At 35.4% G+C, this 15,122-nt stretch overlaps 1 protein-coding gene across 1 annotated transcript in view; it reads left to right on the forward strand.

The window, feature by feature from the left end:
- The window catches only part of LOC106459055, a 66,198-nt gene that overhangs the window by 30,177 nt on the left and 20,899 nt on the right, over positions 1 to 15,122 (forward strand). The window lies entirely within an intron of this gene.

A 15,122-nucleotide genomic window follows, 5' to 3' on the forward strand; every position in this document is an offset into this window, starting at 1 on the left:
AGAAAGAAAAAGAGGTGGGAATGTCTGGCAGTTATTTTTATTTTATATATTTATTTTTTATTTTATTGTTGTCAACTCTGAGGTCAAGAGTATTTATTGATTTGTTTGTCATGTTCAGCTGATAAACGTTTCAAATGAAGCTTTTAAGGGAAACTAAAGGAGGATGTTAGGAAATTTGGAAAAAGCGGTTGTTACGTGTGGAATGTGTGTGTGCATATATGTACCTACAAACACGAAATACATGTAGCTGTGATGCACTGCTTTACTTACGATTTAAACATCAACGATGTAGAAGAAGCAAATTCAAAGTAGCATTAGAAAGCTCGAAAACAAAAGAATGGGAAAAACATATACCACACACAAAATGGCGTATGTTATATATATACGTTTTAATGTCTACAATGTTCCAGGATGGGGCGCCCTTCCTCTGGTGATTTTAAACTTTAATGGACCATTTTTTTAAATGTGTGTGTATGGTGTGAGTTTTTTAATTTTTTTGTTTTCGATTTAATCATATGACAGTGGTCTTTAGCTGATTTTAAGGTAGCTTTACAAGATCATTCTGTTTTACATGAACTATAAACTCGATTCTCTGTCAAGTGAAACAAGATAATATTATTAACCAACGACATATTTAAGTAAGTTATCTTTCAGTACCTTTGTAGTTAAAGCACACGAGGTTGCTTTACTCTGCACAATCAGTATATAGTCCTATGTTTTTAAACGGATGAAGAAAAATACAATTTCATGTTGTTTGGTGTCCTATTTTCGTAAATGATGCCTTAAATCCACGATATGAATTATTGACTAGTGGAAGATACAATCCTTTGAGAACTGTAAAACTCTATAATTAAGATTGTTTCAGATTCTGATTGATGATTATATTTTGATTTCTACTTTGTTCATGCTCTTCCTTTCTACATATAAGGTCGAAGCGTATGATTCAAGTATACACTGTAACCGTGGTATCGTCTGCTCAGAGGAGAAGTTGCGATAACCAGACTCCAAGCTGTTAGGATCGATATATTTCTTAATGATCATACAACGAAAGAAACGTGCAGACTGCTCACAGTTTGACTTTCTAGAAAATGCTGCCATTTTTGCTCGTGGGTTCGTGTGTTTGAATGGCTGTTAATAATTGACCTAACCTGTATTACCGTTTCGTTGTTTAAACTGGACACTCAGTTTTCTGTTTACCACACTAGAGGGCGACACTTAAACCTATGTACTGATATTGCAAGGTGTGTAGTAATTTTTTATATCATTCTCTTATATAGATAACCCTAAACTTTCTCTGTACAGTGAGAGGTTAATATGGTCTCATTAAAATTAAATTAAAAAAATGGCGCAAGGCTTGAGGAAGAATTGCTTGTTTTATCCTTTTTTTATTTTTTCAAATACTTTAACTATTTACGAAGGAGGCCACCCAGTGGCTCAGCGGTAAGTCTGAAGGCTTATAATGATAAAAATCGGGTTTCGATTTCCGTGATGGTCACGGCACTGATAGCCCTTTGGGTAGCTCTGTGCTTAAGAACAAACAAATGAAGCTGGACATATATATATATAATATACACATGAAGATGGAATTGAAACTTTACTGTTTATGTGCTTAATATATTAGTCCCACATAGCTGGGTTAATATATATATAACTTAATCTTGGTTTTGTGTGTGAACCCACGAACAATGAAATGATCTTTTGAAATGGTCCATTTTTGTCATTCATGAATGTTCATCATGTTCAGTCATCTATATGCATCCGTTTCTTTTTTATATCTCAGTTCTGATATATATTTGAAGTTAATTTTCAATACAGATATGTTACCAGTTAGGGCTGCTGCAAATATTGAAGTGTGTGTCGCACGCGTGCATGTAATACTTATAGATCCACCTCAGCGCGACGTAAGCATGTAGTAGTTTTTGTTTTTTGTCGTCTTATAATTCTCGAAATATTATGTCTACTTCTGATCCTATAATTACAAACATACACCCATCTTGGTATGACTTAAGCGCGTGGAAAATTGTAGGAGTTATTATTATTATTTTGTTAGTACAAACCTTGGATTCATGTAGTTGTACAAACCTTGGATTCACGCTTGTTTCAAACTGTAGAATTTTTCCTCAGCCTTATCGTAAGGCATGAAATATATTGGCTCTGTTATTGTCCTCCTGGTGGGACAGCGGTATGTCTTCGGATTTACAATGTTAAAATCAGGGGTTCGATTCCCCTCGGTGTACACAGCAGATAACCCGATATCTGTTTTTGCAATAACAAAACACACACACACACATTTCATTATTTGATTATTAGTTCTAACGTTGGACACCAGTTTACAACATTAAAATCAGGGGTTCGATTCCCCGCGATGGACACAGCAGATAGCCGGATAAGTAGCTTTACTTAAAAAAAACAAACAATTGATTATTAAATATATGACCAAAAATAACAAACTTTCCTTAATTGGATTCACGCTTGTTTGAAGTAGTAAATTTTTCCTTAGCCTCACCGAGAAGTTTGAAGTATATTAATGTCTTCATTATTTGATTATTAAATACTTGACAAAGAATCGGCTTTATTAAAGCACAAAAGTTACATTTTAACTCATCTCATTTAAGTCTTTTATGTGGAAACATCTGCGTAGATGTTTGTTATTTTTAATTATGCACTAAGCTACACAAGGGCTATCTGTGCTCTGCCCACCACGTGTTCGAAACCCGGTTTCTAGCGTTGTAAGTCCGCAGACATACCGCTGTGCCACTGGGGGGGGGGGGCAGATATTTGTTGTTTTTCTATAGCTCATGTATTCGTCTTGTATTTTTTATATTAAGCATAAAGCCCCCTCAGTGGCACAGTGGCTTCTCTGCGGACTTAAAACCGGTTTTCGATACCCGTGGTGGGCAGAGCGCAGATAACCCATTGTGTAGCTTTGTGCTTAACTACAAAAACAAAAAACAAAACTTACAACCGGTTTTCGATACCCGTGGTGGGCAGAGCGCAGATAGCCCATTGCGTAGCTTTGTGCTTAACTACAAACAATCAAACAAACTTTAAGCATAAAGGAATAAATTTACTTGTTACCGGATTACTAGTTAACGTACCCTTTCACTACACGGGGAAGACATAGAGGGTTCCCAGGGGTGATATAGGGCGATCTGAAAGCCGATTTTCTTTGCTATTCTATGAAAGGTGGTTCTGAGGATACGTGCAAGTTTTGTGACAATCGGTTCAGCGGTTCGCCAGTTATATGCGGGTACACACACACACATACTTTTGTGGAACAATTATTTTATTAGTTTGTGTAGTTTAATATCATTTCTCTGCATTATGTCCTCAGAAAAAAATAAAAGAAAACTGCTAGCTTCCGATTTGCCATCGTTTCTCCTCATGCAATGTTGGTGATTGTCACGAACAATGAACGTAAATATTTAGAACGCTGTTATACGCCATTAAAAAACCGAAAAAGAAAAATACGACTGTAGTAAAGTGAATACTCTTTCTGTATTTTTTTTTCTCTCCATATAATCGACGGTGCATTGTTGACGTAAGGTCCTCATTATACTTATTTTTTTTTCTTGAGATGACTATATATTTGTGTAGTGTATTTAAGGAATGTTTGAAGTCGGACAATTTTTTAACCGTGGCATAAAGGCTCATAGAACGGCTCTTGGGTTTTTCCAAGTACAAACTTTTAGCTCATAACTCCGTCATCTCTTGAGCGATTTGAGATTTGATTATAGTTTTGTACTCAGGTGGTCAAACCCTTTCGATTGATGTATTTGACCACGCCTAAAGTCTCGTACATTAATTTACTCTAATCCTGCCTAAGAGAATTTCAAGTTCCGAGGCTACTGAGGATTCCCTCATGCTTCGACATTCCTCAACTTTCAGAGTTTGCGAGCTGTCTGATTAATTTTATGCTTAAGGTCAGTCGTGATGCCAATCTCGATGTAAGGTATTTTTTTTTCCACGACTAACTCGGTAGCTGTACAAATATGTTAAATGGCAATATTAAATATGTCAGCAGAAAATATTGAAAAGCAAGGAAAGAACAAACTGTTTCTAGTTGTAAAGGATTGAAGATTTTGTTCTAGATAACATAAAGTATTCAATTTGTTACAAGGTACTTGTACTGTTGTATAGTTTAAATTTCAGGTTGTTTCTTTCTGCAGTCAGACGAAGCATAATGGTTGGCATACTGGGCTGCGGTCATTAAGTCTGATTTATTCCTTTGAACCTGTCCTGCACTTTTATCTGTGGGTGTGTTATGAGAGTGACAGTAAATCCTGCTTTCCTGTTAAATTACCTGTATCAGCTTTTTTTTGTCTGCTATTATTTTAATGAAATATAGAAATTAACCTATGCATGTCTGAATATACGTTGTATTTTCTAAAGAACGGAGTTTACATTATTTCAAATAAGTAATTATTTAAATATTTATTTAAAATATTGAAAAATAATTAATCTCAACCATTACCTTTTGCTTTATCATATCTTTATACACTCATACACACGTACGTATGAATATTTACAAAATAACCACGTAAATATCTGTTGTGTTCCAACACACCTACATCATGGCGCATAACACTATCCTACAACAATAAGTTTCTTCTGTCGGTTGAAAATGTCATTTTATTTTAAATGGAACACCGATTCAGGCAAACCAGCTGTTCTGAGGCTCTGATCTCGGTGGTGATAGGAATTTAAGAACTTTGCCATGGATTCTCATTTCGGAGGCCAAGACAAAGCTATGGGCGCTAGATTTAGGAAGGCATTGTGGGATATGTTTTGAAATTCTTTCTAGCAGTTTTATTATTTTTTCGGGGATAGTTTCCGTTACATAAGTAAGCTTCAAGTTACGGAGAATGGTGAGAGTCGTTGAATAACTCCGTAACTTTGTCGTTAAGCGTAAATCTACACAGTGGGCTATCTGTGCTCTGACCCCTGGTGTATTAAAACCCAGTTTTTAACGTTATGAGCTCTCAGACTTAAAACTATGTCATTGGGGAAGGTGCTTAACTGTTTTATAACTTCATTAGGGTTGCACCTGTGGCCTTAGTGATATCCAATTTTTTAAGAATTAAGGTATTATAGTCTTATTATATTAAGTTTTGTGTCATAACAATTAAGGTTTGTTCATCATTCTTTCATGTCCACAAACAAAGTTGTTATTTTTGGTGATCAAATTAAGGAATATTAGATTATGAAGAATTATGATATTATAATTGTATTATAATGCCCTAAATTTATGCTGTTTTCTACCTTGGGAATTGAATTTTATACAGCTGCTTCTTTTAATGTCCAAAAACATTGTTTTAATTTGTGGGGTTTAGTTAACGATTTTCAAACTTTTAAATGTTAAACTCTAAATGGATGTGTTTCATTATGTTGGCATGGCCAGGTGGTTAGGGCGCTCGACTCGCAATCTGCGGGTCGCGGGTTCGAATCCCCGTCACACCAAATATGCTCGCCCCTTTCAGCCGTGGGGCGTTATAATGTTACGGTCAATTCCATTATTCGTTGGCAAAAGAGTATCCCAAGAGTTGGCGGTGGGTGGTGATGACTTAATGGGCCTAGAAAAGATATTCTGAGTTACATAAAAACATCCGTATGAAATGTAGTATCGGGTAACTTCTAATTTTTAGTAGCAGTTATGATTTTGGTAAAGGCTAAAATAACTGACTGGAAAGTAACACCGAGTTAAAAAAAAAAAGTAAACCAACGAGCTCTGTACAATAATTCCTAAACATGCTTTCGGGTTCTGAGAGTTCAGTCGTCTTTTCTTGTAGTTTGAAATGTATAAATTATGCCTTGACATGGTGTTTTATAGTTCACCTTTATTTTTGGAATGTTGTGTAACTTGTATTCGAAGTCTAAGCCCCCCTGTTCTTTATTGCTCTATGAGCGTAGAATTCATAGGCATAGTCTGTTAGTACACTGTTAATTTAGGTTACTAGAAAGTATAATAAAATATTCATAATATAGGAGCATAAAGACAGACTTAAATCTTTCCCATATTTGTACATTGTCTCCAGTTTTTTTTTTTTTTAATATATCTAATTCTGTAAAACTAATGAGTTTGGATGCTTTAATTTAAGCTGGGCTTGATTTCATGTACCTCTGACGTGTAGCTGTAGTGAAAAAAATTTAATAAAATAACCTTCTAATTTTTAGAAAATGTATTTCTTTGGGGCTACCTCTTTCAAATAAACTTTCATTGTTGAGTGTTTGTTGTTATGTTGTGATTTTCAAAAAATTGTATTTAGTTTTACACATACATCTCTGTAGTTTTTAGTTTACATGCATCGTAAGTTTGCATTTTCAAACGCGTTTATCGTAGTAGACAGTTATCGTGTAGCGTAGGCCTTCGGGAAAACAAGATGGCGACAGATTTAAAATATCTATGGATGTATGTACGTTTATAACACGTTATCGTGTAATTTAGAACGTACATGTTCTTTCATTGTTGATCGCTTCGCGGCCTCTTTGTTCAAGGGCAGTCGTGTGTGTAGGTAAGCGTTAGATGTCAGTTCACATGTACAGATCGACTGTGTTTTTACTATTTCTGGTTCCGATATGTATCTCGTCTTTAGGAGAAAAATGGTTTTATTATATGTATACAAAGACTTGTTTAGCACTCTAATATATGAAAAAAAATAAAACCAGACAATTTTAAGTTCAGTGATTTTGAACTTAAAAACAAAAAATGTTACTGTGAATTACATAATTATGTGATTTATTAACACTGTTGTAACGTTGTTCTTTCGTTCTGCCGGTTATTCTAAATTATGTGGTGAAAATAAGGCCCTAGTCAAGTCCATGCAACGATAACAGATTAGTTTATTTATTCCTTAACTTTTCTATAAGCTGCCTTTACTTGTACACTGTTGTAACTTGTAAGGCTTAAAATTCTACAAAGTCTCTCTATTACTACATCCCCAAATCTTCAAGGCATTTGACCTAATTGGACGTCATGCGATCTGTAGCTAGCATCTAAATTAAATAATTGAAACATAGCTTACAACATTACCTCTTCATGAATTGTGAAGTCCTTTGAACAGTTCTAATACAAAAATAAAATACTAAACTAAAGTGTCCATTGACCAAGTCTTTGAATATGTTCTCTTCCAAGGCCCATGGTATACAGATGGAATAGCCTCTTGGCCTTTATTATCACTGGCTGCCCTATCGCTTAGGGAGTTCTTCCTCAATAGGTGATTGAGTGAATCCATTGGCGGTTCCATCCTTGATGATCTTTTAGAAGTGACCTCCACAGGAACTCTGGATGCCCCAGCAGGTTGAGTTTCCACCGATAAATTATTCTCTGGAGTTAATTAGTTAGTTTTCTCTCACTACATACTTCCAAAGACAATCATGGTGATGACCTTTGGCCTGGATCGTCTATCTGTCTGGATTCTGTGAACCACATCATTGATTCTTTTCAGTATAACATATGATCCTTTCCAGCACCTGCTTAACTTTGGGGTTCTTCCTTTCTTGTGGCGAGGATTGTATAGCCATACCATGTCATCTCGATAAAATCCAGTTTTATTAGCATTAACATCATAGCGATTTTATCACGATCTGATTTAAGTTTTCCCTATTAAAGTCATGTATGACATATTTATTCTTCACATCTACAGTTTCCAATATGCACTCTTCCTCGATTCCAATTACCCACACATCATGAGGTGTAAGGAAACTGTTTGGAGTAAGGGTAGCTTCCAACTTTCATCTTGCTGAGATTTTTATGTACACTTGCTGTTTGCATCAATCCCTCTTATTTCTTCATCTTTGGAGGCAATTTCTCATCTTTTATTAACAAATTGAGCGAACAATTGTTGCTGTAGAATGATGTCTATCAGCATACTTCAAAGTTTTCCATCAATAAGCCTATGGACTTGTGGACGAATTTTCTCAACTAATGAACTTCTTTTCTCGTTTGGGGTAGACGGATTATTTCCAGCTAGTTCCTGTCCTTTTTTATGTCTGGTTAGCTCTTTGTTCTTCCTTTGATCTGGATGGACTCAAAAACATCCTGTGTGTAATGTTTCCTTGTCTTAGTAATAGCTGTTGTTTCTTTATATTCTCAGTTCTAATGGATATTCTCCACGCAGTTATAACAGTTCCCTCTTCTAGTATCCTCTAGGAGTAGTTCTTATTCCATACAGGATTTAGCATATATTTCCTTGCAGTATGTTCTTTCAAGTTAGACTTGAAACACCTGTTTTCTTGTGCTCTGTTTCCCCCATTTAATGATACTAGTTGTCTAACTAATACCTTTAGTTCTTCCAGGTTAGCGGGAAATTGTTTAAACAGTGCTTGATCTGATGTCCTGCAATTCCTAGACGGTGTATTTAGCTGTTTATCAGCAAATTTAATGAATTTTAGTTCCATTGCTAACTGCAGAACTTTTTTGAAGCTTAAGCCTAATTCTCATATCCTCGTCTGCTATGACATCTGTAAACTGCATTTGCCAACAAATTCGGTACTTCACGAGGAGCATCCGAATATAATAACTGAGCAAGCCTTTCAAATTTTCAGCAAGTTTGGTTAAAGTCTTTTATTTCCTTGGGATGTAGGGATAGAAAACGACCAGAAACTAGAGAGCATTTGAGATGGGTGGATATATACGTCAGGTGGTGGAATGCAGGAATGGGAAATGCAAATTTTCCTCCCATCCCAAATACTCTCTAGCTTCTGATCTTTTTCCATCCCTACATTCCAGCAGTTTTAGAATAAAAATTTTTGTTACTACTTTCTGCGAGTCGAAGACTTGGCTTCCAGTGGGGCAGTAACTTCTAGGTGTAAGGCACCATTTCACCAAGTTATTCAGTTCTATGCTATAGGGAGCCATAATATAATCTATAGACGTTACTTCTTAAAGCAAGATAAGTCATGACGAGGATACTGTGTGGCGCGTTAAGGAGTATACGGTAGGTTATCTACTTCCGCATAACACACATAATTGTTTATTGATAAAAAACTGTGATTAGTATTTTGGGCTGTAACTAACCTATTGTGTATCAGTAGCTGTATGTATGAAAATACACATCATAGGGAGTAGCAAAGTGTTTTGGTGTGCAGACTGGTCATAGACACACTGTGGTTTACGAGTTACAGCTTTCGAAGAAGAAGAAAATCGATGTTTTTGCGGTCCGTTTTCTAGACGTCAAGGAAGGTTAGCCAAACTTTAGAGGCAGTTTTGTACTTGATTAATGAAGGGCGTTTCGTCTCTATCCTTTTGACTGGGTTTTGCCGACGTCCTGGCGTACGCACTACCATACACAGTGTAAAGGCCGCCATTTTTAACTGGACCTATCCCTGCATAGGTATTGCTGCCGTGCTCCCTGATTCCACCTGTTCACTCAGGAAATTATTTTGAACTTAGCTTTCAATGACTACCATGGTACCTTCCAATCATACTCTGCTTGTTTCTTGAGTAACAGATGTTGAACTTGTCAGCTAAATTCTGGAACTTGATTTTGATATAGTGTCATGGGTGGAGTAGTCTAGGAAGGTTCTACAGTAACATATGGCACGACAATAATGGTAATAGGTGTGTGGACCAGTTAAGTTTTCTTATATTAGAATTTGTAGTAGATGGTGTTTTAGGTTAGAATCTTTGTGGAGATGCAGAAAGAGGTGTGCTTATTTAATCTTCACATTTATTAATTCTTTTTCAAATGTTTTATTCAGTCACTGATTTTCTTTTATACCTCAATTGTATCTTTTTGTAATTCTTCAATTATTACAGCTTTGTGTACTTCGTTAATATATTGCTGTATTCTTCAATCTTATTATTGTAAACCCTCTGTACATCTCCATTTACTTCATCAATCTTATCTTCAATCGGATTTATTTGTATTTTTCTTTAAATATTATGTTTCTTTGTTTTGACTCCTCTCTTAAATTCCCATGTTTTACTTTTTGATCATCTTTAAATTTTCTGTAAATTTATTCTTCGTTTTATTTTTTGTTATTTTTCTGTCTTATTCTTCTTGGCCCTCTTTTAATAATTTAATTATTTCCAAAAATGCTTCTGGAACTTGTTGTCATGTCAACTTGTTCAAATTCGGCTAAGTTATATTTTTTCACCAAAATAATTCCACTTCTTACATTGGTTGTTGTGACGCTGTTCTTTCGTTGGGCTGGCTCTTTTAAAGTATTTAGTGAAAATAAGGCCAAGTCCAGTCCAGTAACGTCAACTAATTAGTTGTAACTTGTAGACTTAAGTAACTTTACAAAAACTGTCAAACGGAAATATCTAGTTAATGGTACTACGACAAACGTAAAAATAATTTGTAAAATTGCACAGCTAATCTATAGAGTCACTGAGTAAATGAAATAACTAATACTGATCAGATATTTCACTAAATTAAATCAACTGACTCACTGCTCACCGAATTTTGTGTCTATAACGTAGCCTTGTTTCTAGACACTTCGTAAAGTTTCTTGATCATTATAGTCCCGAACGTTCTCAGTATTCTAGCACACTGATCTATATAGAGATCAGTGGTATTCTAGGCCTAATTTAACATCATGCGCTCTCTAGCTAACATTTAAATTAAAAAATTGAATTTGTTCTTATAAAATTTTCACATATTCGAGTAGTGTATGCAATTTCCCCGTATTGATTAGTAAAGTTTTTACATATTTCCGTAACTAAAGCCATATAAATACCAGTATAGTAACTTTCATCACTAGTGCATATAAAGTTGGGATTATAAAAGCTACAGTTCTCAGCTATCGTGATATTGGTCGTGTATGTTGAGAGGTTATATGATACTATGATTCACATCTATACATATACATACATTACTAAGGCTTTGTGAGCTATACGTACCCGTTATCGTTTCGTAGGACTTAGTTCCTAATCACAAATAGAAAACTGAAACTTCCAGTATTGGTGATTTTAATAACTAGGTTAGGCTAATGTCAAATGGTTTGTGTTCCCAAAAACTGTAATTAAAAAAAGACAAAAACTCACAGTTGTTAAGAGTGATATTATAGAATTTCTTGGACTTCCGCCCCCTCTAAAAAAACAAACTTTTTTTTTTAATTTACAACACACGTAACATGTAGATAGTGACTTGATAACTCTGTAGCAAGCATATTAGGGGTCAATTAAACTACGTAACAGGTGTCTAGTGATTTGATAAGTGAGTAATAAGCCTATTAACGTCCAATAAAACAACGTAATCTGTATGTAATGATTTCGTAACAGAGTAGGACCCTAGTGGTTAGAATGCCTGTACTGTGAATCCGAAAGTCCTCGGTTCACATCCCGTTACTGTTAAAATGTGCTCTGTACTTTGGGTGCTCTGTAAGAGTGACGGTCAAAGCCCACTATTCGATCAGCCTGGAGTAGTTGGCACTAGATGGAGTTGACCAGCTGCCTTTCTTCTAGTTTATCAGTTCAAAATTAGGAACGGCTAGCGCAGATAGCCCTTTGTAGCTTTGCGCGAATATCCGAAACAAACAACAACAATAATTCGAGTGTGAATCATCTTCGCCAGAGAGCGCTTTCTCTTTTTTTTCCCAAAGTTTAATATTTGAACTTAAATGCAGTCAGTGACGCGATTCTTTGTGGAATAACATGCACAGATAAAGGTAAGATAACTAATTTATTGCAGTGTAGCAGGTCCTTCAGAAAAGAGGGGGTGTGTGAAAAAGTAGAGGAGGAATCTTTCCTTAGAATGGTAAAACATTTATTTAAGGAGTAGAGTAAGGCTGTGCTGTATATAGAATGGTAAAACATTTATTTAAGGAGTAGATTAAGGCTGTGCTGTATATAGAATGGTAAAACATTTATTTAAGGAGTAGATTAAGGCTGTGCTGTATATAGAATGGTAAAACATTTATTTAAGGAGTAGAGTAAGGCTGTGTTGTATATAGAATGGTAAAACATTTGTTTTAGGAGTAGAGTAAGACTGTGCTGTATATAGAATGGTAAAACATTTATTTAAGGAGTAGAGTAAGGCTGTGCTGTATATAGAATGGTAAAACATTTGTTTTAGGAGTAGAGTAAGGCTGTGCTGTATATAGAATGGTAAAACATTTGTTTTAGGAGTAGAGTAAGGCTGTGCTGTATATAGAATGGTAAAACATTTATTCAAGGAGTAGATTAAGGCTGTGCTGTATATAGAATGGTAAAACATTTATTTAAGGAGTAGAGTAAGGCTGCGTTGTATATAGAATGGTAAAACATTTATTTAAGGAGTAGAGTAAGGCTGTGCTGTATATAGAATGGTAAAACATTTATTTAAGGAGTAGAGTAAGTCTGTGTTGTATATAGAATGGTAAAACATTTATTTAAGGAGTAGAGTAAGGCTGTGCTGTATATAGAATGGTAAAACATTTATTTAAGGAGTAGAGTAAGGCTGCGTTGTATATAGAATGGTAAAATATTTATTCAAGGAGTAGAGTAAGGCTGTGCTGTATATAGAAGCTGGTGCAGTGAAACTGTTGGGCAGAGTTTACTATGGACTTCTGATTTCGAAAAGTCATTTAGGGCACCATTGAACCCGAAACGTCGTCTACACTAACTCAGCATGGAGCCCGAAACATCGTCCACACTAATTGAGCATGGGTTCGGAAACGTTATCTGTACCAACTTAGTATGGAGCCCAGAACGTCGTCTACACTAATTGAGCATGGAGCCCGAAACGTTTTCTACACTAACTTAGAATGGAGCCCGAAACGTCTCTACACTAATTGAGCATGGAGCCCGAAGCGTCTTCTACACTAACTTAGAATGGAGCCCGAAACGTCTCTACACTAATTGAGTATGGAGCCCGAAACGTCTTCTACACTAACTTAGAATGGAGCCCGAAACGTCTCTACACTAATTAAGCATGGATTCGGAAATGTCATCTCTACTAACTCAGCATGGAGCCCGAAACGTCTTCGCAAAATAATAATAAAAAAAATCGGCAGAACACACTGTTTCAATCCGTTTTATTAAAAGTACAGAGAAAAACTTTTTTGTTTTTAAGAACACATTGCCGTACGGGTACTATCTTCCTAAGAACACATCCCGTACGGATACTATCTTCCTAGGAACTCATCCCGTACTGGTTCTATTTTCCTAAGAACACATCCCGTACGGATACTATTTTTCCTAAAAACACATTGCCGTACGGGTACTATCTTACTAAGAACACATCCCGTACGGATACTATCTTCCTAGGAACTCATCCCGTACTGGTACTATTTTCCTAAGAACACATCCCGTACGGTTACTATTCTTCCTAAGAACACATCCCGTACGGATACTATTTTTCCTAAGAACACATTGCCGTACGGGTACTATCTTCCTAAGAACATATCCCGTACGGATACTATTTTTCCTAAGAACACATTGCCGTACGGATACTATCTTCCTAAGAACACATTGCCGTACGGGTACTATCTTCCTAAGAACACATCTCGTACGAGTACTATCTTCATAAGAACACATCTCGTACGGGTACTATCTTCCTAAGAACACATCTCGTACGGGTAGTATCTTCCTAAGAACACATCTCGTACGTGTACTATCTTCCCACGTGAAAATTGGAAGATCGTTTTTATGATAAAATTTATATTTTTGTTTACGAAGACGTTTATTATATGAACCTGGGTGGTTTTGTATTAGTGTTATTTTAGTTGCATGCCGCGTTACATACCATAATGTTGAAAATACGTTTATTTAAATATTCGTATTCACGTGTGTGATGATGTAAAGCAAAATAGTGTTCATCCAAGAATCTCTGCTACACACTTCAAAAGTGAAATAAATTCGTAACATTTTACTTCTTTTTTTTAAAACAACGAGTTTGGTACATTTTCTCAGTGTTAACTAAAACTTGACATGAATTGTTTAAGTTGCAGTAGTCATAAATTAAAGGAACATATTAGTTGGTTTAGTGAATGTAATTGTTGATACGTTAAGACGGGTGGATTTATGTCGACTCTTCGAGTACGTTTGAAATAATATTGCCAGCCTAGTTAGATCGGTATATTGAATTAGCTGCGTTATTTATTGAGTTAACTGTTAAATCTAACCTATATAGGTAGCTTGTTCTGATCAGAAGTTAACGACAAGAAGAATCCAATAACGTATCGTACAAATTACCGGTATTTTAAGACCGAAATTATTTTATTTTGAAGCTTGGTGAAATTTTTGTAGAGCAGTAACGAAACTGTGAATGTAAGATAGACTTAATTAAAGGTAAGCTATACAAGATCATAGGAAACGTTCTAGTTTGTGTGTATGTAAAGTTTGGTATTTAATGGATGGGATGTAAACCTAAAGCTCTCCAGAGACTCGTCGGTAAGCTTGAAGACTTATAATGCTAAAAACAGAAAACAAAGAAAACGTGAAATGAACAAGTTCATTCCTTTTTCGTTTTATTACGTGAGCAATATCTTAGCAAATAGAAAAGATAAGAGGTTCTTGTTTTATATTCTAGCTTGTCAATATCTGTAATTTGAATTTCCAATTCGTATGAAACTATAGACTTCACAAACATCTAATTTGAACCAGTGCTGCATTCAACATACCACGTGACACACAAAAATCGATGTTTATCTGTGTTTTTTAATATTTACTTTTAAATTAACAAATTGAGTAATGTAAAGTTATAGTTCTAACATTTGAGTTATAATCTACAGTTTGGTGCCAAACTTATTGACATAAATTTATGAAATAGTAGCTCAATAAAATTTTGAATGCGAGTCAATAAACGAGATGACATAGCCTTTCACCTGTGACCCGTCTTGAACGGGTGAAATGAATTTTTGCTTTCAAAAACTTCGTGGAGTTAGCTTTACATTTTTTTTTCTGCCATTACTAACAAAATATTTTTAAAAGTAAATAAATACGTGACTTACTACGAAATCATAAAGTTTGAGTTATTTTTCGAATTGGATGTGGCGTGATAAATAGCTTCATGTTTTAACTACGAAACGTTTTAATGTGTGTGTGTATTTCCATTTAATGAAAGATTTAACCCGAACTGAGTTATTGTTTTCGTTTTGAAAGTTACGGTATGGGGGGGAGGGGGAGGTGGAAGATTTTGTCAGTCGAGTTTTCGTGAATGTTTATTTGGAAGCCCCCTGGTTTCTTCAAAGCAGTG

Source organism: Limulus polyphemus, unplaced genomic scaffold (genome assembly GCF_000517525.1).
Source record: "Limulus polyphemus unplaced genomic scaffold, Limulus_polyphemus-2.1.2 Scaffold552, whole genome shotgun sequence".
Taxonomy (NCBI): Eukaryota; Metazoa; Arthropoda; class Merostomata; order Xiphosura; family Limulidae; genus Limulus; species Limulus polyphemus.